Here is a 27979-nt window from a genome sequence, read left to right as displayed (position 1 = left end):
AGCCCCGGACCATTTGGCTGGCCAAAGACCAGGCCACTTTTTCCGATTCGACACAGCGTTGCTTTAACTGACAATTGCGCGGTCGTGCGACGTGGCTCCCAAACAAAATTGACGTCCTTTTTTTTCCCAAAAATAGAGCTTTCTTTTGGTGGTATTTAATCACCTCTGCGGTTTTTATTTGCTGTGCTATAAACAAAAATAGAGCGACAATTTTGAAAAAAAGTAATACTTTTTACTTTTTGCTATAATAAATATCCCCCTATATATATATATATATATATATATATATATAAAAAATGTTTTCCTCAGCTTAGGCCGATACGTATTCTTCTACATATTTTTGGTAAAAAAATCGCAATAAGCGGTTAGTGATCGGTTTGCACAAAAGTTATAGCATCTACAAAATAGGGGATAGATTTATGTCATTTTTATCTTTATTTTTTTTTAATTGGTAATGGTGGCGATGTGTGATTTTTATTGTGACTGCGACTTTATGGCGGACATATCGGACACTTTTGACACCATTTTGGGACCATTGTCATTTTTACAGCTACCAGTGCTATGAAAATGCACTGATTACTGTAAAAATTACACTGGCAGTGAGGGGGTTAACCTGTAGGGGGTGCTGAATGGGTTAAGTGTGACCTAAAGAGTGCTTCTAACTGTTAGGGGGCGTGGCTTACCGTGACACATCACTGATCGCTGTTCCCGATGACACGGCCGGCAAATTAAAGGGGACGTATATATACGCCCATTTGCTCAGCTGTGCCATTCTGTCAACGTAAATCTAAATGCCGCGGTCCTTAAGCGGTTAATAAAAGCATATATAATTATATGGCCCCGTACACACGACCAAACATGTCTGCTGAAACTGGTCCGCGGGCCAGTTTCAGCAAACATGTTTGGTCGTGTGTAGTTACGAGCGTACCGAATTTCACCGTACATTTGCCCGCCGGGCCGTTTTTCAGCAGACATTTATTTCCAAACTTGTTTTAAAACCGCTCGCTGAAATCCTGTCCGAACGGACATGTTTGCTGGTGAGTACACAAAACCAACGTACAAAAACCCCGCGCATGCTCAGACTAAATGAGGCCACGGGAGCGCTCGTTCAGGTAAAACTCACGTTTGTTTGGGATATGGCACATTCGTCAATAGAAAGATTAATTCTAGCAATAGAACACTGAAGCAAACGACACAATAAACAACAGTTGATGCCGTCGTTTTATTCATTCTTCTCTTGCTAGAAATAATCAGTTATTTAGCTCATGTTATTTCAACTGAGTTGTTCCATACTGAAAAGTGACATTTGTTGCCTGGGATGTAGTAAGATTTTAGCAATCTTTTATTGGCCCGACGTATCATATTTTTTGTGGTCCTCCACATGTATATTTTTTACTTTTTTTTGGTTTAATGTTTATCTTTGCCACTTTTTTTAGGTGTTTATAGTTATGTCACCATTTAGAATTTTTTACTAGCAAATTGTTCGGATTTTGCTTTTGTTTGTATATTTTACTGGATTATTTTGAAGGTTGTTTAAATTGTCTACCATGTTGGCACACCAAATGCCCCCCCCCCCCCCCCACATGAGTTAGTGAATTTTTTAGATGAAACATTTTATTTGTTTGTAATGTTTGATGCCTAAAATAATCCCCACAGTATTACAAACAATAGGCACGTTTTTAAATTAAACAAAAAGGCTTTTATTTTAGCAAATGATAAAAAGGAACAAAAACAGAATGGCAGCACTTGAACAGCTAGCAAAATACATGCAAACTTGCATTGTCAAACATGGTGAAGGCTAAACTAGCCAACCTCAGGAGGCACACAAACTAAAATCTGAAGCAGCAGCACATAACACCAAAGGAACCCAAGCTGTGGTAGTCCAAACAAGATGCCATTTGTGGGGGATCAAATGGAAGGCAGGGAATCAACGTCTCCTCTTCCTTGCAACCTTCCTTCCAGGCTGCCTTACAGCGGGTCTTCCCTGGGCCCTTGCAGGTGGGGATGATGTGGCAGCAGGAGTATGGTGTTGAGCAAGCCGGGCCGGGTCACATAGCCCAGTGTCTGGGGTCAGCAGCTCCCTCTCCATCCGCCAAAGGGCCTGGTTGATCACGCCCTTTGCCAGTTGCCTCTGCTCCTCCGTGCCTTTGTTTAGATCGTGTAGGCCTCAGTGGGGTTGAGGGGGGCCCTCATGATGGCACTCGCCTCCCTAATCATTTGGAGGCTGGCTTCCTCCACTGCCCCCAATTTCTTCTTTCGGCCTGGTGGCCTAATATGGAGGGGAGGAGCCTGGCTGGTGGTGGTTGTCCTGGGGAGCTGCTGAACGCCACTGGGCCCGGCCTCCTCCTGGCTGCCACTGACCCCTTCGGCCTGGCTGTCAGTGAGGAGAAGATCTGCCACCTCCTGGCTGGTCTCTTCTTCCTGTGTTAAAAAAAGGGACATGTTGTAATATATTTATAAATATAATCACTCACATTTTCATGCTTGAATCTCCTTTTTTGCCGCTAATTGAAACTTGAAAACAGACTCACCCTCTGACCCCTGCAGTTGTCATCCCTGACACCTATTTGTTTGCCCACGACTTTTGATTTTTGCTTCCCAGCTTGTATTTTATTAACCAATATCAAGTCAAGAATCAAACAATAATTAATATTATTCCATAAATAGTTATGAAACTACTATACCTCATCATCGTAGAGGCGCAGATCTGCCTCTCTGTCAGCCAGGCCCTCTTCATCCGACTCTGCAGGGCTGTGGTGATCTGGGGAAGTCCCGCTGGGAGGTAGCGTGGAGGGAAGGCTGGGATTCAGACTTGACATAGATGGCCTGCCTTCCAGTTGATCCCGCAAAAAAGACATCTGGTTGAAATACCATAGCTTGGGTTCCTTTGGTGGTCTTGCTGCTGCTCCAGATCTTAGCTGCTTTTGGTGAGCTTTGTACGCTCTCCTATATGTGCCCCTGAGGTTGGCAAGTTTATCCTTCACCATGTTGGCACTGCATTCTGGCACCCATGTCCTCATGTATGCTGCTAGCTGTTCAAGTGCTGCCACTCGTATGTCCTTGTTGTGGTAATGGTCCTGCTTTGAATCCCACAGGATGGGCATTTCTCGAAATGTATCCAGCAAGTGCTGGATAATGTCTTGGGTCTGCAGTAGATCCATTGTAAATTTTTATTGTTGTAATTTTAGTCTAGATTACAAAAAGAAAAAGAAACCAAAAACACGATTTAAAAAAGGCTCAGCATTTACATTGATAGAATATGTTGTTAAAAAAGTAGGACCTATATAGAAATACAAACACAGTGTCTCTTGTTTACAAAATGCTGGCCAGCTCTGCCACATTGGTTGGTTGTAGCTAACATTTTTTTAATACATGCCGCCCCTTTGGTTCCATTGCAGGAAATAATAGAAATCTACAACCATACACAATTATTACAAATGACAGCATTCATCAAGGCACTATTGCATGTGTAGATATCCTGCCCCTCAGCATTGATTACATGAAAGACACTTCCTAATGACCTCTGTCCAACCAACACAGAACAATACTTGGCCTGATCTGAATAGACCCTACATAATTGGTAATGAGTTACAGCATTTTTGACATCTATATTTTGTGATGTCTACAAAAGCATTTGGGTACGAAAATCACATTCTGGTATCCAAGAGACATAATAGCTTAATAAAACTGTGCAACCAACAGACCAAACCCCCATCCCATGGCTCTCCATTTTATAGCCCGCTGCTGATCCCATGTTTAAATTTCTTACCTGCCTCTCTCAAAATCCTCGTTTGTTACGCTCGATGAATTAACACGTAACCTACGTAATCACGTCATTCGCCTTTTATCCACTCCGCGTATGTATGAAACGCCGCCCTCGTCACCTTTGCCATGCCCCTAATCAATTGAAAATGTAAATATGGCGTTAACTGTGTAGGTTCTGGAATCGCGTGAATATTCTCCGCGTAACCTACGTCAATACGTTGTTGGCATTCGCGACACTCCGCATATGCAAGAATCCCCGCCCTCATCTCCGCCCATGACGGGACATTTCCTCGTTTCCACGCCCCTAATCTCTGTGGGAAGGAAAGATGGCGATGTCACACGAGCTGGCACGGAGCTCTCATGGCGCAAGTGAAGGGACAGAGGCAGGACCGTCCCGATCCAGGCCTAAAAGATATAAAGCCACTAATATGGCGTTTGAAGAAATGGTGGAGTTGGTTTACATCATGAGGAGGAAGGATTATGATGGTGAATGTGGGCCCTACAAAACACCAAACCGTAGAAAGTCACACATAATGGACAAGGTGGCAAGGAGAATGAGGAGAATGTTTGGTGTCACCAGGTCCAAGGAGCAACTCCGGAAGCGTTGGTCCGATTTAAAATTGAGGGAGCCACATCACATGAAGAAGATCCTCAAAATTCTGCGTAAAAGTAAGTCCATATTATTTAAGGGGGGGGGGGGGGGAATGTCTGCAAGAATGTGTTGACATGTAGTTTTTGACATCTGCCTCCTTGGCCTGCTTGTACTTTTGAACACGTGTAGATACTGTATTGTGTTTATGTCAAATAACAACCTTTACCAAATATTGTGAAATAGTAACACGCGTAATATGACATTGTTTCGCAGAAATGCGAGGTTAGTCCAGGAACAACACACCTGGACATGGCTGACTGGCCCCAAACTTTGTTTGCAAACATTTTTGAATCGCAAAATCACAGATATTTAATTGAGTGAATGTGACAGGCAAACAAGATTCATTCTCCAAAATGCAAAGAAAGCATATGTTTTAACATCTGGAAATGCAAAGCACCTGTGTCTCAACAATCAAAGGATATTTATTTGGAGGGTCGACGAGAATTAATGTTTTGGGGGGACATCCATGTGTGTCACTTCTTTGCAAAAAAGGGGCAGGATCAGAGCTTGGCCTAGAACTACGCCAAAAATGTAGGATTGCTGAAAGAATAAACAAACAAAAATCATCATAAATGTTTCGTCTATGCAATGTGTGCGATTTATGATATACAATATCAGTGTGCTGATGAGTATACCTTTTGTTTTTGATTATTTCTTATAGGGGAAAGAAGACGCCAGCAATTGGAGGAGGCAGAGAGGGCCAGACACCCACAAAATCAAACACCTCCACATGTGGAGGAGGAGGAGGCTGTGGAAGGAAGAGAGGAGGATGTGGAAGGAAGAGAGGAGGATGTGGAAGGAAGAGAGGAGGATGTGGAAGGAAGAGTGGAGGAAGACTTAACTCTGGATTTAGAATTCGGTGAAGATGAGGCGGAACTGGACGAAGCAGAATTGCGTGATTTTGAAGGGGTATTGATGGATAAAGAAGGAGTTCTGGAAGAAGATGGAGGAGTCGTGGATGATGAGGGGGAGGTGGTGGAAGAAGGAGGAGTCATCGAAGATTGTGAAATTGCGGATGTGGAAATTATCAGGCCATCAGGTCAGTGTCACCCCAACATTAATAGGGCCAAAGATATGCAGATAGGCCGGAAACTCTTTACATTTTTTGAATGCCAATTTGTTTGTTTTTAGGGGATGAAGATGGTGTAGCACATTTTTCACGTGCAAGTGCTTCAATAATTGTACAGCAAGTAATGGAGTGCAGCACGGAAATGGACAATATGCGGGAAAGGATGGTCGTCATGGAGCAGAATGTTCGAAATGTCATTTCAGAGTGCCATTTCAGAGTGCAGCACGGAAATGGACAACATGCGCCAAAGGATGATAGTCATCGAACAGAATTTCAAAAATATCATTGACATGATGGGCCGTGTCAAAGACTGAAACACAGAAGCCCATCCCCCGCCCATCCCCCGCCCACAAAACCATTTTTAATTTTTGTAATTTACAATACGCCAAAATTTCAAAATGCACACACAGTGTGCCAATATGTGCTATCTGCCATCACAGACTATCTATTGTCTGTGCTTTGTGGGTACAAACCCCTCCTCGATCCTCAAGTAGTTGAGAGGAAGAAGGGTTTGCTCCCACAAAACACAGACATTGATCACCCATGATGTCAGATAGCACATGTGGCCATTTGTCTGTTTAACCAATGACTTTTGGCGATTTTTCACTGAATGTGTGCATTTTGAAATTTTGGCGTGTTCCAGTGTGAAAGCACACCATCCATGACTGACTGCTGTTGTTATAATTTATTTTTTTGTGGTGTTGATCTTGTTTTAGTTGTAAATGTTTACAGTTTCAGATCACAAAACGAACAATAAATATCACCTAAAGAAATAAGTACAATAATTCGCTTAAAAAAATACCAAACTTTTTGGTTGTGTTAAAATTTAGAAATAAAAAATATACAATAAAAAATACAAAGCACAAAAATGTTTTGTAGAAAAACACTACCCAAAAATGTTTAAATGTAAATAAATTTCTTAAAAAAAAAAAAATATGAAAAAAAAAATGTCAAAAATATTTTAAAAAACACCACAAAAAATAGAAACATATAAATTATTCTGGGTTACTGAAAACCAAACTAAATAAAACCTTTAATTTTGTTCAAAAGTAGTAAAAATATACGTTTAGAAGTGTGTATATATATATATATATATATATATATATATATATATATATTTATATATATATATATATATATATATATATATATATATATAGATATATATAGATAGATATAGAGGAGACAAGCCAGAAAATTCTGGGGTATATTTTCACTGAAATAATTATTACATTGTGTTTCGATCAGTATTCTTGATAATCACTGTCAATAAAGAAAAAAAAAGAAAAAATTCAAAGCAAATATTTACACCACAAAATTACAAAAAAATGTTTGAATCCAAAAATGAAGCATTTTTTGGGGAAAAAGGACTAAAATAAAAAAAAATATTTGTGACATCAAAAGCTGAAAAATGAGTGGCTTCTTATTTCTTGACTGAATACCCAGTTTGTAGATGAGTGAATAATGTGCAAATGTGGTTAGTTAATACATCTGAGTAAGTAAATTTGGCACTAGAAGTGCACTATTTTTGGAGAGAACCTGGAAGACAGAAAAATAGAGAAAAAGCAGTAATGACAAACAACTGTATAAAGTCCAATGGTCTAATTATTTATTAGTTCTGAGAATATTCCTTTCTTTTGGGGGCCGAATTAGAAAGAAATATGATCTGGCATAGCAATGGCCCCCCGACCCATGAAGTACTCAACATATTTGTCGTGTACCTCACGAGCAGATTGGGGGGCCAAGCCAGCGCGACCAGTGTCCAGGCCAGGAATGTTCTCTGAGGGTAGTCCTGCCTCAGAGCCCATGGGGGCTAGGTACGTCTGGGAGTGCCTGCGTAGAAAATTGTGCAAAATGCAGCAGGCAAATATAATGGTGTTCAATTTATATTCCGCCAAATGTATCGATGTCAGGAACAGGCGGAACCGGTTGGTGAGGATCCCAAAGGCATTCTCGACTACCCTCCGAGCCCTGGACAACCGAAAATTGAACACCTTCCTCTCTAAGGTGAGGGTCCTCTGGGGAAAAGGCCGCATTAGGTGAGGTCCAAGCCCGAAAGCCTCGTCCGCTAGCAACACAAACGGAAGTCCTTCCACATTATCTTCATCTGGTGGCAATGCCAGACCACCAGTTTGGAGACGATCATAGAAATCAGTCCGTGAGAACACTCCCCCATCTGACATCCGGCCGCTCTTCCCCACGTCCACATATAGAAACTCATACTGTGCCGACACCACCGCCATCAACACAATACTATGATAACCCTTGTAATTATAATAGTAGGACCCCGAGTGGGGTGGGGGCACAATGCGGACGTGTTTCCCATCTATTGCTCCACCGCAGTTAGGAAAATCCCACCGCTGGGCAAATTGGGAAGCCACAGACTGCCATTCCTGTGGTGTGGAGGGTAGCTGTGGGGACAAACAAATAAAGAGATTTAGTACTTTGGCACATAAACATTGCAAACATAATCCTACAAGCATCCTTGTGCAACTTTACATTTTTAAAATAGCATTTTCAAATTATGAAGGGAGAATTTCGGGGCACAAATAGATAGGCCCACTTAATTAATAAGAGACTCCACAGCCCTCTGATGGGGACAAAAACAGTTTGAAGGGGGGGTGGGCGGTGTTTAAACTGTTTAAAAATCAAAAATATTAACTACAAATAGGCAAGGTGGGGGTTGGCCCTAGGATAGCATGCTGGACAGGTTAATATTGGGTAAGGTACAAATATGCAGGTAGGCCAAAATAAAAATTACATGGAAAGCTGATATCAACATGCATAGGGAGAAAAGGGAACGTTAGTTAAACACACAGCATATCTGGGAAATTAAATAAATAGTTAGTTGCCCACATTATTAAAGACACATTGTGAGGTTAAAATGAGGTAACTTACCTTAATATACTCCTCGTGCAGAACTTTGATGATGGCAGCACACGTGTCCGGTATGATGACCCCAAGCGCCTGCGGAGAGATGCCTGTCGAGAACTTGAGGTCCTGCAGGCTCCTCCCAGTCGCCAGGTACTGCAACGTGGCAATAAGCCTCTGCTCGGCCGTGATGGCTTGGCGCATCACAGTGTCCTGCCTCGTGATATAGGGGGACAGAAGATCCAGCAGACGGTTGAATACGGGGTCCGTCATGCGGAGAAAATTCCTATAGTCATTAGGATTATTCTCCTGGATTTCCCTAAGCAGAGGCATATGTGAGAACTGGTCACGCTGGCGCAACCAATTCTTGGTCCAGAAACGCCTCCGCCCCCTGTTTCTGGCCAAAGTACTGGAATAATGAACATATCCAGCAGCCATCCCATAAACAGCACCAACTCGCGAAAATTGACGCTGCTGCTCCATCATGGCTTCAAACCGGCCGGCTGGTCAGTCAAGAACACACTCCAACAGAAAGCACAATCAAATCCAGCGGTACCTGCAAAGAACGCACGACACACAGATACGATCGCACAGTACGAAACTGCAAAGCAGAACGAACTGCACGCCTGTACCCGAATGCCAACTACGTACCCACAAGCACACGCACTGAACCAGAAAATACTACCTGCTAAAGCACGGAGACCGAGAAGCGCGAATCAGCTCTAACCAAATCTTCACTAACACGAGCAAAGCCGTAACTAGCAAAAGCGGAACAGAGGGCGTCGCCATTGACTTTGGCCTTTCCCTTTATAGTGACGTCAAACGTGGATTACGTGCACGCGTTCTGGTCCGCCGGGAAATATGGTCCGCTGGTGTGTACAAGCCAGCGGGCCAAATGAGAAAACAGCCTTGTACGCCGGAAACAGCCCGTCGGACATTTCCAGCGAACATGTTTGGTCGTGAGTACCCGGCCTTTAATACAGCAGTTAAAATTTAGCTGTAACACTACTGGATTTTGTCAAGGACAACTCTCCGATGAGAGTTATAAGAGGAGACTAACATAAATTTTGCAGATCAACAGATGGTTTGCTTTGAGTCAGCTGTCGGGCTGTGACAGCACTCTCACTGAAAGACCCATATAAAATGCATAACTTACTGCACCTTATACATAATATGACATGACTGCTGATGACCTTATATTGGTTCAATATGTGCCACTAACTCAGCTGAATAGATTTCTGCTTTACAGTTTTAAAACAATAGATTTTATACTAATATAAATATGTAAGAGGACTCCTCAAAAAGTTTCTGCACTTTTTAAACTCTATAGCCTCGTACACACGTACGGGTTTCCTGGCGGTCTTTTTACCGCCGGGAAAACCAAGAACCTGCTCGGTAAACTTTTTCCCCCTACACAAGACTGGGTTTCCCGACAGGAAAACTGCCATGAGAGCTTTGGTCGGGAATCACGACCGTGTGTATGCTCCTTCGCAGTGTTTCCCCATAGGAAAACTGCCGGGTTAAAAACCACCGGAAATCTCGGCGGGAAAAATAAGACCTGGTTCTCGTTTTTCCCTGGCAGTTTTCCTGTCGGGAAAACTGCGATGGAGCATACACACGGCCGGTTTTCGCTCTCATGGCAGTTTTCCTGGCAGGAAACCGGTCGGGTGTACGAGGCTTATGAAATAAAGTGAAGACCCTATATATATATATATATATATATATATATATATATACACACACTGTGGGCCAGATCCACAGACAGAGTACGCCGGCATATCTACTGATACGCCAGCGTACTTTCAAATTACCCGCGTCGTATCTTTGGTTTGAATCCTCAAACCAAGATACGACGGCATCTGGGTTAGATCCGACAGGTATACGTCTTCGTACGCCTTTCGGATCTAAGATGCAATACTTCGGCATCCGCTGGGTGGTCTTCACGTCATTTTCTGCGTTGGGTATGCAAATTAGCTATTTCCGACGATCTACGAACATATGCGCGGCCGTCGCATTCTCTTATGTCGTCTCTAGTCCGCTTTTTCCGGCGTATAGTTAAAGCTGCTTTTTTGCAGCGTATAGTTAGATTTGCCATGTTAAGTATGGCCGTCGTTCCCGCGTCTAAATTTGAATTTTTTTTTTTTTTTTCGTAAGTCGTCCGTGAATCGGGATGGACGTAAGTCACGTCTAAGTTTAAAAAATGACGTCCTTGCGACGTTGTTTCGTGCAATGCACAGCGGGAAATTTAGAAACGGAGCATGCGCAGTTCATTCTGCGCGGGACGCGCTTCATTTAAATGAAACCCGCCCCCTAATCGCCAATTTGAATTCTGCCGCCAGAGAAACACTACGCCGCCGTAACTTACGGCGCAAATTATTTGAGGATTCAAAGCAGCCAAAAGTAAGTTACAGCGGCGTAACGTATTTCACATACGCTGCGCCGATCTATTTCTATGTGGATCTGTCAAAAGTAGACACCTGCCTTTACACGCACATGAACTTTAATGGCATCCCAGTCTTAGTCCGTAGGGAACAATATTGAGTTGGCACACCTTTTGCAGCTATACCAGCTAAAGGCTGTCCACGAGTTTTAGGAGTGTGTCTGTCGGAATATTTAACCATTTTGCATTTGTGAGGTCAGGCACTGATGTTGGACGAGAAGGCCTGGCTCGCAATCTCGGCTGCAATTCAAAGATGTTCTATTGGGTTGAGGTCAGGAATCTGTGTGGGCCAGTCAAGTTCCTGAACCCCAAACTCGCTCATCCATGTCTTTATGGACCTTGCTTTTTGCACTGGTGGACAGTCATGTTGGAACAGGAAGGGCCCATCCCCACAAAGTTGGGAGCATGAAATTGTCCAAAATGTCTTGGTATGCTGACGCCTTAAGAGTCCCCTTCACTGGAATTAAGGGGCCATGCCAAACCCCCCCCAAAAAAAAACACACCATAATCCCCCGTACACCAAATTATTTATACAATTGCACAAAGCAAGGTCCATAAGGTTAAAGGTCCCCCAGAAGAGTTGAAGCTGTTATAGCTGCAAAGGATATGGACCAACTCAATATTGAACCCTACGGACTTAGGGGCAGATCCACAAAGCGAGTACTTTCAAATTTCCCGCGTTGTATTTTTGTTTTGAATCCTCAAAACAAGATACGACAGCATCTGGGTTAGATCCGACAGGCGTACGGCTTCGTACACCTTCGGATCTAAGATGCAATTCTTCGGCGTCCGCTGGGTGGCGTTCCCGCCGTAATCTGCGTCGAGTATGCAAATTAGCTATTTCCGACGATCCACGAACGTACGAGCGGCCGTCGCATTCTTTTACGTCGTCCTTAGTCGGCTTTTTCCAGCGTATAGTTAAAGCTGCAGTTTCGTGGCGTATAGTTAAACCTGCTATGTTAAGTATGGCCGTCGTTCCCGCGTTTAATTTGAATTTGTTTTTTTCATTTGCGTAAGTCACCCGTGAATCGCAGGATGGACGTAATTTACGTCCAAGTCAAAACAATGACGTTCTTGCGACGTCATTTCGCGCAATGCACGGCGGGAAATTTAGGGACGGCGCATGCGCAGTTCGTTCGGCGCGGGGACGCGCTTCATTTAAATGAAACACGCCCCCTACCCGCCCAATTTGAATTCCGCGCCCTTACGCCGCGAGAGATAGACTACGGGTGTCACAATACTTTTGACAATTTAATATATATAAATATATATATATATACTGTATATGTATATATTTATATACAGTATACATACACAGTATATAAAATATGAAGATCTTGATGACACTAGACATTGTATGTATGAATCAGCAAAAAATATTAATGGTCCTTGATATGTTTGTTTTATTTTTAATATGAGTATTTGGTATTTACTTTTGTTTTTGTATGTATTATTCACGTGTATTTTGGGATGAAGATGGATGCATAACTATTAAAATATTGAAATACAGCCTAATCACTGTTATGCATAGATGATGATGTAAATTATTTTAAATTATACAGTATAATATGATATAAAAGTATTTTTATGTAATAATGGTAAGCAAGCAGTATCTGAGCACTATATGCTATGTCCCCATTGAAGAATTGTCAGCATTTATAATGCTTTTGGAATTCTTACAGAAAACATGGGTAATGTACATTTTATTGAACAATAGAGGGTAATAACTATATACAGCATTATGTATAATGGAATGATAAGTGCAAATATGATATAAATATAAATATGGTGATGATGATATTGGTTCACTACATGACTAATATTGTACTAAAAGTATATATCACATCACAAGAAAATTGACTTTCTGTATTTCAATAGCCAACGGAAATTGGGTATACTGTATATTTTTAAAAGGTCAACCAAAACGACTCTCTGTATAACACCTACCAGCTCAGGAATTGTATTAATATTAATTTACTGGGTATTAGTCTTTTTATGCTGCTGTCAGAAAGTTGGATTTGAATATTATTATTATTATTATTATTATTATTATTATTATTATTACACAGGATTTATATAGCGCCAACAGTTTGCGCAGTGCTTTACAACATCAAGGAGTACAGTACAGTTACAATGCAATTCAATACAGGAGGGATCAGAGGGCCCTGCTCGTTAGAGCTTACAATCTAGAAGGGAGGGTCAAGTGGAACAAAGGGTAGTTAATGTGGGGGTGATCAGATGGACAAAATTAAAATACAGTTGTTACATGTGGGTAGGATAGGCTTCTCTGAAGAGGAGGGTTTTCAGGGATCCTCTAAAAGCTAATAGAGAAGGAGATAGACGGACGAATTGGGGTAATGAGTTCCATAGGCTTGGAGAGGTTCTGGAAAAGTCCTGTAGACGAGCATGGGAGGAGGTGATGAGAGAGCTAGAAAGCAGTAGGTCTTGAATATTGCCCTGATCAGCAAAATATTTTTACTGTTCACCACCAGAAAGTGAGAGCGATTCAAAGTTAGAGTGAGTGGTAGAGTGGACTCTCAATGTCAAGTATGCCAAAGCCAAATGAAGCAGTAGGCAAAATTGAGTGAGGTAATCCTCAAAGGGCCTATGCCGCATACACACGATCGGAAATTCCGACCATGTGTATGCTCCATCGGACTTTTGCTGACGGAATTTTCGCAACAAAAGATTGAGAGTAGGTTCTTTTTTTTTCCGACAGAAAAAGTTCCTATTGGAAAATCCGCTCGTCTGTATGCAATTCCGACGCACAAAATACATGCATGCTCAGAATCAAGCAGAAGAGCCGAACTGCCTATTGAACGTCAATGATCTCGGCTCATCCAATGTCTTGTACGTCACCGCATTTTGGATGTTCCGAATTTCCGTCAAGATTTGTGTGACCATGTGTGTGCAACACAAGTTTGAGCCAACATTCCATCAGAAAAAATCCACGGTTTTCTTGTCGGAATTTCCGATCGTGTGTACGTGGCATAAATCAACTTAATTTATTGTTAAGACCTAATAGTAACAATTGCAAGCTACAACATTTTGTTCCAACAGAGTGGGTGTTAAATATTTCCTGACTTATTTGGCTGCAAAATTGCATAAGGATGTGCAGTCTAGGGTGACCACATGTCCCAGATTGCCCGGGACAGTCCCGCATTTTGCAGGTCTGTCCCAGGCACATTCATTCCAGGACAATACAGTGTCCCGGAATGAAACTGACACAGCCACCCGCCGGGCCAACCTGATGCCCCCGAAAAAGTCTGCCACATCACCGCTTTACTTACTGACAGTACTTGTCCTGGCCAGGAATGCCTGGAGGAGCACAATCCCGTCCCCCTGCATGTGATTGGAGAAATCATAAATCCTGCCTCTTGTGTCCAATCACTGTGCTGTGATTCGTTACAACACAAGATGATTTTTGGGAAGGGAGGGTGTTCCTGAATGGTAGTTTGGAAATCTGGTCACCCTAGTGCAGTCACTGTGGGCTGCAAAGAAGAAGAAAAGGGGCTACATACAGATGAGAAGGCACTAGTTTGAAAGGTCTGTATGTCATCATCAGCAGGCCCACATGTGGCCCATATGTGGCCCGAGGAGCCCTCTGATGCGACCTCCTGCTCTGAGATGGCGATTTTGCAAGCCCAGATTGTCGGTTTCCAACCCACCATCCCAGAGCATCAGTGTTGTGAACAGGGGCGGACTGACCATTGAGTCACTCGGGCACTGCCCGAGGGCCCCATGCCACTAGGGGGCCCCATCAGGGGTGCCAGGCTCAGTAAAACCCCGCGATTTTAGCTGCCCCGCCTCTGCACTGCCTCCTGGCGTGGTGGCCATCTGTAAGCCCAGGGGCCCCATAATCTTCTATTGCCCGGGGGCCCCATGAGTTGTCAGTCCGCCCCTGGTTGTGAATGAAGCCAGAGGTAGAGGAAGCAAGTGGCTGCAGAGAAGAGCGGTATAAGCCAATGCTTCCTGTATAGCGTCAACTCCTGTCACAGGCGGAGGGATACCAAATGTGCTCTGCCTGGGACAGCAACAGCCAGCGATACCTAAATGGAAGACTGTTATTAGGTAAGTTTATTACTAAAATCACAGTGTATATTTGGGCATATCTGTTCTGCAGTGGTTACTGGGCTGCTTTCAAACTGATCAGCAGGTGCAGCGTGGTGCACCTGCAGGTTACCTGTACTTAGCCATAGACTTCTGTTATTACCTGCGGGTTTGGTGTGCTTTCAGAAAGTGCACCACACCTGCAGGATATATCGAGGTCTATAGCAAAGTGTAGCTAACCCGCAGGAAAGCTGCACCCTTGGTGTGGGTAAACTGCAGTGCATCATTGTGAAAGCAGCCTTAGGCCTCTTTAACACAATCAGTCTGACCCAATTGTACTCTCCATTAAGAGCAGCAGATGTAAACTGACTTGTCCATTTATTCCCACCTACCTCCAATCCGATCAGAGGGCCCATAGAGTTGAGTGGGCTGTGTCCGTGTCTGCTCTGCATATGCAGAGTGGACACAGATCTGACATCCATTCGCTCCGCTTATTCTGACCCGTGACCAGTTACCAAGTCGCTTAAGTGTCCCTCGCGCCTGGGCTCAGGTTTTCCCTTCTGAAGACAGCTAATATTGAGGAATGCCAGGTAAATGCAATTTTCCCAAAACCATAGCATGCTTGGGGCAGAAAGCATTTAGACAGGATCTTAGAAATAGCAAAGGTTGAGGCTAGTGGTAGGTTATGTAAATATATATTAAGCCAAATCCCAGACATACTAGTGATAAACAAATTAAATAAAAAGAACAAACCAGGGCCAGGAATTGAATAGCAAACTTACATCACGTTTCCAAAAGTAATGGGACGCCTACCTTTACATACACATGAAATTTAATGGCATCCCAGTCATAGTCCGTAGGGTTCAATATTGAGTTGGTCCAACCTTTTCAGCTATATTAGCTTTAACTCTTCTGGGAAGGTTGTCCACAAGATTTAGGAGTGTGTCTATGGGAATGTTTGACCATTCTTCCAGAAGCATATTTGTAAGGTCAGGCACTGAGTTTGGATGAGAGGGCCCCACTTGTAGTCGCTTGCCCTAATTTTTACCAAAGGTGTTTTATCGGGTTGAAGTCAGGACTCTATGCAGGCCAGTCAAGTTCCTCTACCCCAAACTCGCTCATCCATGTCTTTATGGACCTCGTTTTGTGCACTGGTGCGCAGTCATGTTGGAACAGGAGGAGGCCATCACCAAACTGTTCCCACAAAGTTGGGAGCATGAAATTGTCCAAAATGTCTTGTTATGCTGATGCCTTAAGAGTTCCCTTCATAGGAACTAAGGGGTCAAGTCCAACCCCTGAAAAACAACCCCACACCATAATACCCTCTCCACCAAATGATTTTGACCAGTGCAAAAAACAAGGTCCATAAAGACATGGATGAGCGGGTTTGGGTTGGAAGAACTTGACTGGCCTGCACAAAGTCCTGACCTCAACCCAATGGAACACCTTTGGGATATATTAGAGTGGAGACTGAGAGCCAGGCCTTCTTGTCAAAAAGCAGTGCCTGGCCTCACAAATGCGCTTCTGGAAGAATGGTGAAACATTCCCATAGACACACTTTTAAACATTGTGGACTTCCTTCCCAGAAGAGTTGAAGCTTTTATAGCTGCAAAGGGTGGGAAAACTCAATATTAAAGGAGGATGCTTATCAATAATTCAACAACAGTTCCCCATTATAGAAAATACAGGGCATTATGTTGGCTTTTCACTAATATACAGGGACCATGTGAAGAGGCCTGGCTCACAAAAATTGACAATTGGCTCCCACAAAATGGGGGGTTTGCTACTATTGATAAGGTTTTGGTTCACTACTACCATGGGTTTGAGGTAAATATGTTGAGTTCAAGATTTGTGGCACCAACAACTTTATAGGTTTCTCCAAGTTAAATTTTCTAAACTAAAATGCATTGCATGTTTTTTTTTAACTATTACCAGCAGGCTTAGAAGAACCAAAAAGCAGGTATTAGGTAAAGCCAGCCACATCACTATAAAAGGGGCATAGAACAGCTTTATTATTCAGTAAAATGGACATTTTTGTGCAAGAACAACGTGCACACAAAACCACCTCACATTATATCACTCACATTCACTGCACGCTTTTGTCCCCATAGATAAAATAAAAGTTAGGGCTACACTAGTTAGGCCTATTAGCCCACTAGATTTTACCTTTTCTATTCCCATGTGCACCGGACCCCATTGAGGGAATCTATATTGGCTGGTATCCATCTAATCATCCGGACGCAGCACGGAAGGAATAGGCGCTCTATGACCAGTTGATCCGTTTATATCCCTGAGAGGAAACCTTCTGGTGAAACAGGGGTCAAAACGTGAGGTCAGGTGGAGGAGAGCACTTGCATTTTCAACATTCAGGCACTAGTGGTGTCTTGTGCGTTTTTATGTAGAAGACTCTGAGGACTATACTTGTGCATTTGGACTCTTATTTTCTTTTTAGTGTGTGGAATTTAATGTTTTGTTTATTGTTCACTATTCCCATTCAGGGAACACGTATTTTTAATTTTTGTTTTACTATTCAAAGTTAGGGAGCACGAATATTTGATTGTGCACTCAGTATCCTGCTATATTCCAAGTTAATCACATATTCTCATTTACGAATGAAATAAGAAAATAGAGGAACACCAACCATAGGATGGACTATGGGTGTCCTAAGGTATTGCGGTGCCGCGTCCTAGCATGAGTGGAAGTTTTTAATTGTGAAGGAATAATGGACTTTATAGGCACCAATGGTCAACATAGAATGTAAAAGAAGTTTTTTATTGATACAAGCCCAGAGCCCTGGGTAATTGAATCAACAATTACAATATAGAAAAACAATATTAAAAAACATATAATTGACTATATTAAAAACATTAGTAAGCATAGAATATCTCTAAAATGCTAATAACCCATAGGGGTTGTACAAAAACCACAGATAGTCCACATGGGACAACAACAACAGTTGGTGAACAAACGTAGGCTTCAATTTGTGTATTTTTATACATATGCTCTACATGTTTCGCATGTTACTGCTTCTTCGGGAGCTTAAAAAGAATATTTTCTGGAAGGAAAAACATAGACTATTATTGGTTTCAGATTTTAATTTAGCATTGTATATTTTGTGAATCAGAATAAGTAGTGTTTCTTGTGCAAAAAAGCACCATAAAAAATGACTCAGTTTGCCACGAGCCGCCAAACCACCGGTGCAACCAAAGGGATCAAAGGTGAGGGAGGTGTAGGGACATGCCAGATACCCACATAGTTAGTCAGAGGTGTTAAGAAATAGCACCGTCCTCGCCAGAATAGAGAGAGTGGCGAGTAGTGACGGATATGCCTAGGTAGTGCGGCAAGAAGAAGAAAATAGTATATATATATATATACCTCAAATTGTCGGTGGTAATAGAGTCAGGGAAAGGTGATAGCGAAGCTCCACACATCGCCAGTGAACAAGTGAGAGTGAGCCATTTTGTGTGTATAGAGAGACGAGATAATATAATAATAAAAGAAGTAAAAAAGTAAAATAAACCTACCATCAGCAATGATAGGTAAGAAAAAATTGTGTATATGTGTAAAAGTTCCAACGATATCTCTGGATCAATGTGGTAACAGTTTCCAGATAACAGAGTGGATAAAGGTGTAGTTTTTCGGACAAAGTTTGAACTGGGGTAGGGTCTGGTAAATAAAGAAATAGATAGTGCTAGTAAAAAATTATGGCTTGCGCAACGTATAAATGCATATAGCAACCCGAATCAAAAAAATATATATAGATATACATACCCAAAGTACAGGGTACAGTCAGTATAGGGCTGGTTCAAGGGTTAGGAAGCAGTGCACGATAATGTATATACACTGCACCTTTTTGAGTAAAAAAGGCAAATGCCCTTAAGGGTTAAATCCCCAAAAAATTGTAAAAGACCGGACCAGACCGTTAGAACAGAACTGTAGTGGTATGAGATGGTATCTGTACAGATACCATCTCATACCACTACAGTTCTGTTCTGTACAGATACCATCTCATACCACTACAGTTCTGTTCTAACGGTCTGGTCCGGTCTTTTACAATTTTTTGGGGATTTAACCCTTAAGGGCATTTGCCTTTTTTACTCAAAAAGGTGCAGTGTATATACATTATCGTGCACTGCTTCCTAACCCTTGAACCAGCCCTATACTGACTGTACCCTGTACTTTGGGTATGTATATCTATATATATTTTTTTGATTCGGGTTGCTATATGCATTTATACGTTGCGCAAGCCATAATTTTTTACTAGCACTATCTATTTCTTTATTTACCAGACCCTACCCCAGTTCAAACTTTGTCCGAAAAACTACACCTTTATCCACTCTGTTATCTGGAAACTGTTACCACATTGATCCAGAGATATCGTTGGAACTTTTACACATATACACAATTTTTTCTTACCTATCATTGCTGATGGTAGGTTTATTTTACTTTTTTACTTCTTTTATTATTATATTATCTCGTCTCTCTATACACACAAAATGGCTCACTCTCACTTGTTCACTGGCGATGTGTGGAGCTTCGCTATCACCTTTCCCTGACTCTATTACCACCGACAATTTGAGGTATATATATATATATATACTATTTTCTTCTTCTTGCCGCACTACCTAGGCATATCCGTCACTACTCGCCACTCTCTCTATTCTGGCGAGGACGGTGCTATTTCTTAACACCTCTGACTAACTATGTGGGTATCTGGCATGTCCCTACACCTCCCTCACCTTTGATCCCGTTGGTTGCACCGGTGGTTTGGCGGCTCGTGGCAAACTGAGTCATTTTTTATGGTGCTTTTTTGCACAAGAAACACTACTTATTCTGATTCACAAAATATACAATGCTAAATTAAAATCTGAAACCAATAATAGTCTATGTTTTTCCTTCCAGAAAATATTCTCTTTAAGCTCCCGAAGAAGCAGTAACATGCGAAACATGTAGAGCATATGTATAAAAATACACAAATTGAAGCCTACGTTTGTTCACCAACTGTTGTTGTTGTCCCATGTGGACTATCTGTGGTTTTTGTACAACCCCTATGGGTTATTAGCATTTTAGAGATATTCTATGCTTACTAATGTTTTTAATATAGTCAATTATATGTTTTTTAATATTGTTTTTCTATATTGTAATTGTTGATTCAATTACCCAGGGCTCTGGGCTTGTATCAATAAAAAACTTCTTTTACATTCTATGTTGACCATTGGTGCCTATAAAGTCCATTATTCCTTCACAATTAAAAACTTCTATTCTCATTTACGGATTTATGGGGAGTTATTTTGTATTCAGGAAGCACAACACTGTTTTGTTTTATATATTCTACATGTTTTTTAAATTTTTTCACTTTTTTTTGGTGGGATTTTGTTAAAATACTCACTACACATATCACTATTTAGTAACTAAGGACATTATTATTTGCGCTGATAGATATTTGTTTTATTGTTTGATATTTGAAAGAATGTGATCTTTTTTAGTATTTTTGTAGGCACATATTTTGCATTATTGTATTTCATTTTATTTTTATTTTACCTTCACGTTTTTATGTACTTGTTCTTCCGTTTTTTGTTATTGTAGCTAGCCATACTCTTAATTCTAAATTTGCCTATTGGAAAAGCTATTTTTTTGTCTCCTATGTTAATCCAAAGAATCAAATACTTTGACTATGCAGATACAGGTTTAGTTTAAATGTAAAGGTGCACAAAGTATCCACAAGAGGGAGCTCTTGTTTCCATTTGGATCATTCAAGTAAAACTGCAACAAAAACTTTTTTTATATAGTGGGAGGAAGGGTTAGAATTTTAAATGATGCCAAACTTTTCCTACTATGCTAAACATGTGGTTTTACTGCCTTTGTTTTTGTTGGGGGATTCACGCTGACTTCCTCTTCTGTTTGACACCTGTCAAAAAAAAAGGAAATCAAGGCAAATTCACCCAAATGGAGACAATGGCCCGGATTCGGAGAGATCTGCCTATCTCTCGGTGGGGCGTAACGTATATCAGATATGTTACACCGCCGTAAATTATGGCGCAAGTTCCGTATTCAGAAAGAACTTGCGCCCTATGTTACGGCGGCGTAACGTATGTGTTCCGGCGTAAGCCCGCCTAATTCAAATGTGGATGATGTGGGCGTGTTTTAATTTTTAAATGAATTGTGACCCCACGTATTTGAGGTTTTTTTCGAACGGCGCATGCACTGTTCGTGAAAGAATCCCAGTGCGCATGCTCGAAATTACGCCGCAAATCATCAATGCTTTAGACGTGAACGTAACTTACGTACAGCCCTATTCGCGAACGACTTACGCAAACAACGTAAAATTTTCAAAATTCGAAGTGGGAACGACGTCCATACTTAACATAGGATACCCCTCATATAGCAGGGGTAACTTTACGCCGGAAAAAGCCTAACGTAAACAACGTAAAAAATGCGCCGGGCGGACGTTTGTTTCTGAATCGGCGTATCTACCTAATTTGCATATTCCTCGCGTAAATATACGGAAGCGCCACCTAGCGGCCAGCGTAAATATGCAGCCTAAGATACGACGGTGTAAGACACTTACGCCGGTCGGATCTTAGGGAAATCTATGCGTAACTGATTCTATGAATCAGTCGCATAGATACGACCCCGCACACTCAGAGTTACGACGGCGTATCCGGAGATACGCTGTCGTAACTCGTATCTGAATCCGGGCCAAGGACAACAACCAAAGCCAGACAGAAGTTTAAGTCCTCCCACACTTTGTCCAACATTTAAGGTTCCCTGGCTGTGGATGGGCTTTTTTAAGGTTACCTACCTTACAGTTGGTCACATATTGAGTACGTTGTTTTCAATGAATTGGTCAACATTTTTTAAAATAAAACTATTGTTCAGTACTCATAAATGAAGAAGCAGGTGCTGTGTATGTAATAATCTGGTAATCTCATATTGTATTAATGGAGTTAATATGGCTATCTCATTGTAATTATGGCAAAATTAAGGTCTTGAAAACATTAACATATATTGATATGTACATTAGCTAATCATGTTTTCATGTATATCTTATCACTTATCAAAAAATTTTAAGGAACACTTTTTAATCACAGTATAGCATCAAGTCAATTAAACTCCTGGGACATTGATCTGGTCAGTTAAGTAGCAGAGAGAGGGGGAGGGGTGTATACAAAGGGGGTTGTACATCCGTTTTTAGCTTCTTTGGTGTTAATGAAATTAACAACAGGTGCACTAGATGTGCAACAATGAGATGCCCCCCAAAACAGGAATGGTTTTACAGGTGGAGGCCACTGACTTTTTTTTCCCCTACTCATCTTTTCTGACCGTTTTTCACTAGTTTTACATTTGACTAGGGTCAGTGTCACTACTGGTAGCATGAGGTGATACCTGGACCCTATAGAGCAGTGGTCATCAACCCTGTCCTGCAGGGCCCACTAACAGGCCAGGTTTTATGTATTACCTTGGGGAGATGCAGTCTAGAATACTGCAATCACTGAGGAGCAAATTATATCAGCTGTGATGTATTTCAGTTATCTTGCAAACCTGGCCTGTTAGTGGGCCCTGCAGGACAGGGTTGATGACCACTTCTATAGAGGTTGCACAGGCTTTCCTCCAGAATGGCACATCAATACGTGTCATTGCCAGAAGGTTTCAAGAGCATGGAGGAGATTCCAGGAGACAGGCAGTTACTCTAGGAGAGCTGGACAGGGCCATAAAAGGTCCTTAAACTGTCAGTAGGACTGGTCTGCTCTTTTGTGCAAGAAGGAACAGGGTGAGCACTGCCAGAGCCCTACAAAATGACCTACCTCCAGCAGGCCACTGGTGTGAATGTCTCTGACCAAACAATCAAAAACAGACTTCACTAGGGTGGGCCTGTTGTCCTTGAGTGGGCCCTGTGCTCACTGCCTGGCACTGTGGAGCTTGATTGGCATTTTCCATTGAACACCCAAATTGACAGGTCCACCACTGGTGCCGTGTGCTTTTCACAGATGAGACCAGGTTCACCCTGAGCACATGTGACAGACATAAAAAGGGTCTGTAGAAGGCATGGGGAACGTTATGCTGCCTGTAACATCTTTCAGCATGACTGACCGGTTTGGTGGTGGGTCAGTGACACAGCAAAGATCAATTTCTCTGCGCCTGTTTTGACAGGTGCATATCATTGCAATTTTTGGTAGCAAAGCCAATTCTTGCTTTCATCAAGAGTACCTGTATAGGGTTACGGTGTAAAAGCACCATCGACACCCAATGACAAATTTTTCCACACCTGTTTGACATGTGTACATCCTTGCAATTGTTTACAGCCAGGCCAGTTCTTGCATTCTTTAAGAGTACCTGTATAGGGTTATGGTGTGAAGGCACCACCATCACCCAAAGACCAATTTTTCCACACCTGTTTGACAGGTGCACATCATTGCAGTTTTTAAAAGCAAGGTCAATTCTTGTTTTCATCAAGAGTACCTCTAAAGCAGGGGTATCAAACTGGTGGCCCTCCAGCTGTTGTGGAACTACAAGTCCCATAATGCCTCTGCATGTGTCATGCGTATAAATGTGAGCCTTGCACTGACTCCTGGGATTTGTAGTTCTGCAACAGCTGGAGGGCCGTAAGTTTGACACCTGTGCTCTAAAGGGTGTGAAGGCGCTACCAACACCCAAAGATCAATTTTTCGCCACCTGTTTGACAGGTGCATATATTTGCAATTTTTGTCAGCAAGGCCAATTCTTGCTTTAATCAAGAGTACCTCTATAGTGTCAGAATGTTTGTACTGAAATATTAACCCCTTGACCACTGGGCACTTAAACCCCCTTAATAACCAGACCAATTTTCAGCTTTCGGTGCTCTCACAATTTGAATGACAATTACTCAGTCATACAACATTGTACCCAAATTAAATTTTTGTCCTTTTTTTCACACAAATAGAGCTTTCTTTTGGTGGTATTTAATCACCGTTGTTTTTTTTTTTTTTGCGCTATAAGAGAAAAAAGACTGAAAATTCTGTAAAAAAAAACGAATTTTTCTTTGTTTCTGTTATAAAATTAAGCAAATTAGTATTTTTACTTCATAAATTTTGGCCAAAATTTATACTGCTACATATCTTTGGTAAAAATACGTACAAATGTGTGCATATTATTTGGTCTTTGTGAAAGTTATAGAGTCCACAAGCTATGGTGCCAATATCTGAAAATTGATCACACCTGAAGTACTGACGGCCTATCTCATTTCTTGAGATCCTAACATGCCAGAAACGTACAAATACCCCCCAAATTACCCCTTTTTGGAAAGAAGACATTCCAAGGTATTTAGAAAGAGGTATTGTGAGTTTTTTGAAGTTGTCATTTTTTCCCACAGTTCTTTGCAAAATCAAGATTTTTTTTCTTTTTGTTTTTTTCACAAAATGTTCATATTAGCAGGTTTTTTCTCACACACAGCATATGCGTACCAAAAATTACACCCCAAAACACATTCTGCTATTCCTCCTGACTATGGCGATACCACATGTGTGAGACTTTTACACAGCGTGGCCACATACAGAGGCCCAACATGCAGGGAGCACCTTTAGGCGTTCTGGAGCACCCAGGCCAATTCTGACATTTCTCTCCTACATTTAAAAATCATCATTTATTTGCTAGAAAATTACATAGAACCCCAAAACATTATATATGTTTTTTTAGCAAAGACCTTAGAGAATGCAATGGCGGTCGTTGCAACTTTTTATCTTGCACTGTATTTTCGCAGCAATTTTTCTAACGTTTTTAAAAAAAAAACAGTTTTGTGCTTAAAAAAAACAAACAGTAAAGTTAGCCCAATGTTTTTGCATAATGTGAAAGATGAAGTTACACCAAGTAAATAGATACCCAACATGTCACCCTTCAAAATTGCACACGCTCGTTGGAATGGCGCCAAACTTCGCTACTTAAAAATCCCCATAGGCGACGCTTTAAATATTTTTACTGGTTATATGTTTTTAGTTACAGAGAAGGTCTAGGGCCAAAATGTATGCTCTCGCTCTAACGTTCGCAGCGATAACTCACATGTGTGGCTTGAACCCCATTTTCATATGTGGGCGGGACTTACGTGTGCGTTCGCTTCTGCATGCGAGCACACGGGGACAGAGGCGCTTTAAAAAATATATATATTTTATTGTTCACTTTACTTTACTTTATTTTAGTTTGACGCGTTTTTCCTCAAAAAAAAAAAATATTTGATCACTTTTATTCCTATTACAAGGAATGTAAACATCCATTGTAATAGGAATATGGCATGACAGGTCCTCAATAAGACCCCACATATAACCTCTAGGCTGGGAAGCCTAAAAAAAAATCCATCCTGGCTTTGATCGTAGCGTTGAGTCGGTAGAAGCAAGAGGGGGGGCGTATTGCGGGGTATTGCAGAGTATTGTGGGGTATTGCAGGGTATTGCAGAGTATTGCGGGGTATTGCAGAGTATTGCGGGGAATTGCAGAGTATTGCAGAGTATTGCAGAGTATTCCGGGGTATTGTATAGTATTGCGGGGTATTTCAGAGTATTGCGGGGTATTGCAGAGTATTGTGGGGTATTACAGAGTATTGCAGGGTATTGCAGAGTATTGTGGGGTATTGCAGAGTATTGCAGGGTATTGCTGGGTATTGCAGAGTATTGCGGAGTATTGCAGAGTATTGCGGGGTATTGCAGGGTATTGCGGAGTATTGCAGGGTATTGCAGAGTATTGCGGGGTATTGCAGAGTATTGCAGGGATTGCACAGTATGTAAAATAAAGAAAAAGTTGCGCTAAACGTAAAAAACAGATGTAGGAATATAGCAGCCAGCACCAACAATGGACAGTGTTGTATGCAGAAACAAAAAAGGAAAAAAGTGCAGCGCTAAATACTATCTGGAGTGAAACCAAATATATGATCAAGGTATTCAAATCAGGTGCCCCAATTAAGGGGCAAGTATAGGAATATATAAAATTGCACTAGACCAATACGTGTAAATATAAAATAATGTGCAAGAAAAATTGAAATACTGAAAAACAAAAATCAAAGTAAGTGTGATACCAAATGGTACCACCAGGGTACTTCACACTCAAGTGAAAATGGATATGTATCACAAATAAATATCTCACGAAGATACGTCCAAAGATATGTGATCAAAGGACAATGCTAATAGATGTTATAAATAGCAATGTACATAAAACAATCCAAAGAAACCAAGGAATGGAAACTCTGATGATAAAAAGTCCCAATGTAAAAATGAACAGAATCACATTAAGGCAAACTGAATTGCAAAAACGTGTAGAATAAGTCCATCAACACAGGAATCGGATACTTCAGTGATTTAAACAGGTAGTAAAAGCCCCATCGGCGGTCAATCTCATAGGATCCACAACAACATCCAATCGATACAGATAAAAGTTGGGTACTCTTACCGGATGGCGTGGACACACACGTCAGCGACGGTGTGTCAATCGAGCGTGTACAAACTCCTGGAAAACGATGATGTCAATGGGAGACCTTTGAGCCAATAGACAGTCGATCATCAGAAGCCGAGTGGATCCAAATGTGAGAGAAAATCCTTCAGGGGAAACTCATGGATAATGGCATTGTGGCAGGTAGACCCATCATAGAATCATGTAAGGAAAGAAAACACACACAACTTCGCATAGTGTGGTTACTTCCAAAAAAAGCCTTTATTAGGCATAAAATGGTATACAGAAAAGTGGACAAAAAATAAATAAAAAATAGGATAAAAAGTACAAGACTGCGGAAAGACCAGTACAGGTGATCACATGGATAAAGTAGCGTGGTAAGCAAATAGCGTATGGGCTTATGTACCCGACATGTTTCGAGCGAGTAGCTCTTCAACAGGGGCATGTTGAAGAGTTGAAGAGCTACTGGCTCGAAACATGTCGGGTACATAAGCCCATACGCTATTTGCTTACCACGCTACATTATCCATGTGATCACCTGTACTGGTCTTTCCGCAGTCTTGTACTTTTTATCCTATTTTTTATTTATTTTTTGCCCGTTTTTCTGTATACCATTTTATGCCTAATAAAGGCTTTTTTTGGAAGTAACCACACTATGCAAAGTTGTGTGTGTTTTCTTTCCTTACATGATTCTATGATGGGTCTACCTGCCACAATGCCATTATCCATGAGTTTCCCCTGAAGGATTTTCTCTCACATTTGGATCCACTCGGCTTCTGATGATCGACTGTCTATTGGCTCAAAGGTCTCCCATTGACAGCATCGTTTTCCAGGAGTTCGTACACGCTCGATTGACACACCGTCGCTGACGTGTGTGTCCACGCCATCCGGTAAGAGTACCCAACTTTTATCTGTATCGATTGGATGTTGTTGTGGATCCTATGAGATTGACCGCCGATGGGGCTTTTACTACCTGTTTAAATCACTGAAGTATCCGATTCCTGTGTTGATGGACTTATTCTACACGTTTTTGCAATTCAGTTTGCCTTAATGTGATTCTGTTCATTTTTACATTGGGACTTTTTATCATCAGAGTTTCCATTCCTTGGTTTCTTTGGATTGTTTTATGTACATTGCTATTTATACCATCTATTAGCATTGTCCTTTGATCACATATCTTTGGACGTATCTTCGTGAGATATTTATTTGTGATACATATCCATTTTCACTTGAGTGTGAACTACCCTGGTGGTGCCATTTGGTATCACACTTACTTTGATTTTTATTTTTCAGTATTTAAATTTTTCTTGCACATTATTTGATATTTACACGTATTGGTCTAGTGCAATTTTATATATTCTTATACTTGCCCCTTAATTGGGGCATCTGATTTGAATACCTTGATCATATATTTGGTTTCACTCCAGATAGTATTTAGCATTGCACAGTATGGGGCAGAGTATTGCAGGGTATTGGGCAGGGATGGCTGAGCAGGGATGGATGGATGGCTGGATCTGTGACTACATTTGTCACAGATCCAGCCCACAGCACTGCTGCTGCATCCGCTCTCTCCCCTCTCCTCTCACACTGTACCGTTCGGTACAGAGAGGGGAGGGAGGAACCGGCGTCATCACATGACGCCGGTTTGTTTACAAGTGATCGCTCCGTCATTGGACGGAGCGATCACGTGGTAAACCACCACTATCAGCGGTGATTTTCCCGTG

The sequence above is a fragment of the Rana temporaria genome, chromosome 1, assembly GCF_905171775.1.
Source record: "Rana temporaria chromosome 1, aRanTem1.1, whole genome shotgun sequence".
Taxonomy (NCBI): Eukaryota; Metazoa; Chordata; class Amphibia; order Anura; family Ranidae; genus Rana; species Rana temporaria.
Note: the sequence above shows the minus strand (reverse complement) of the source record.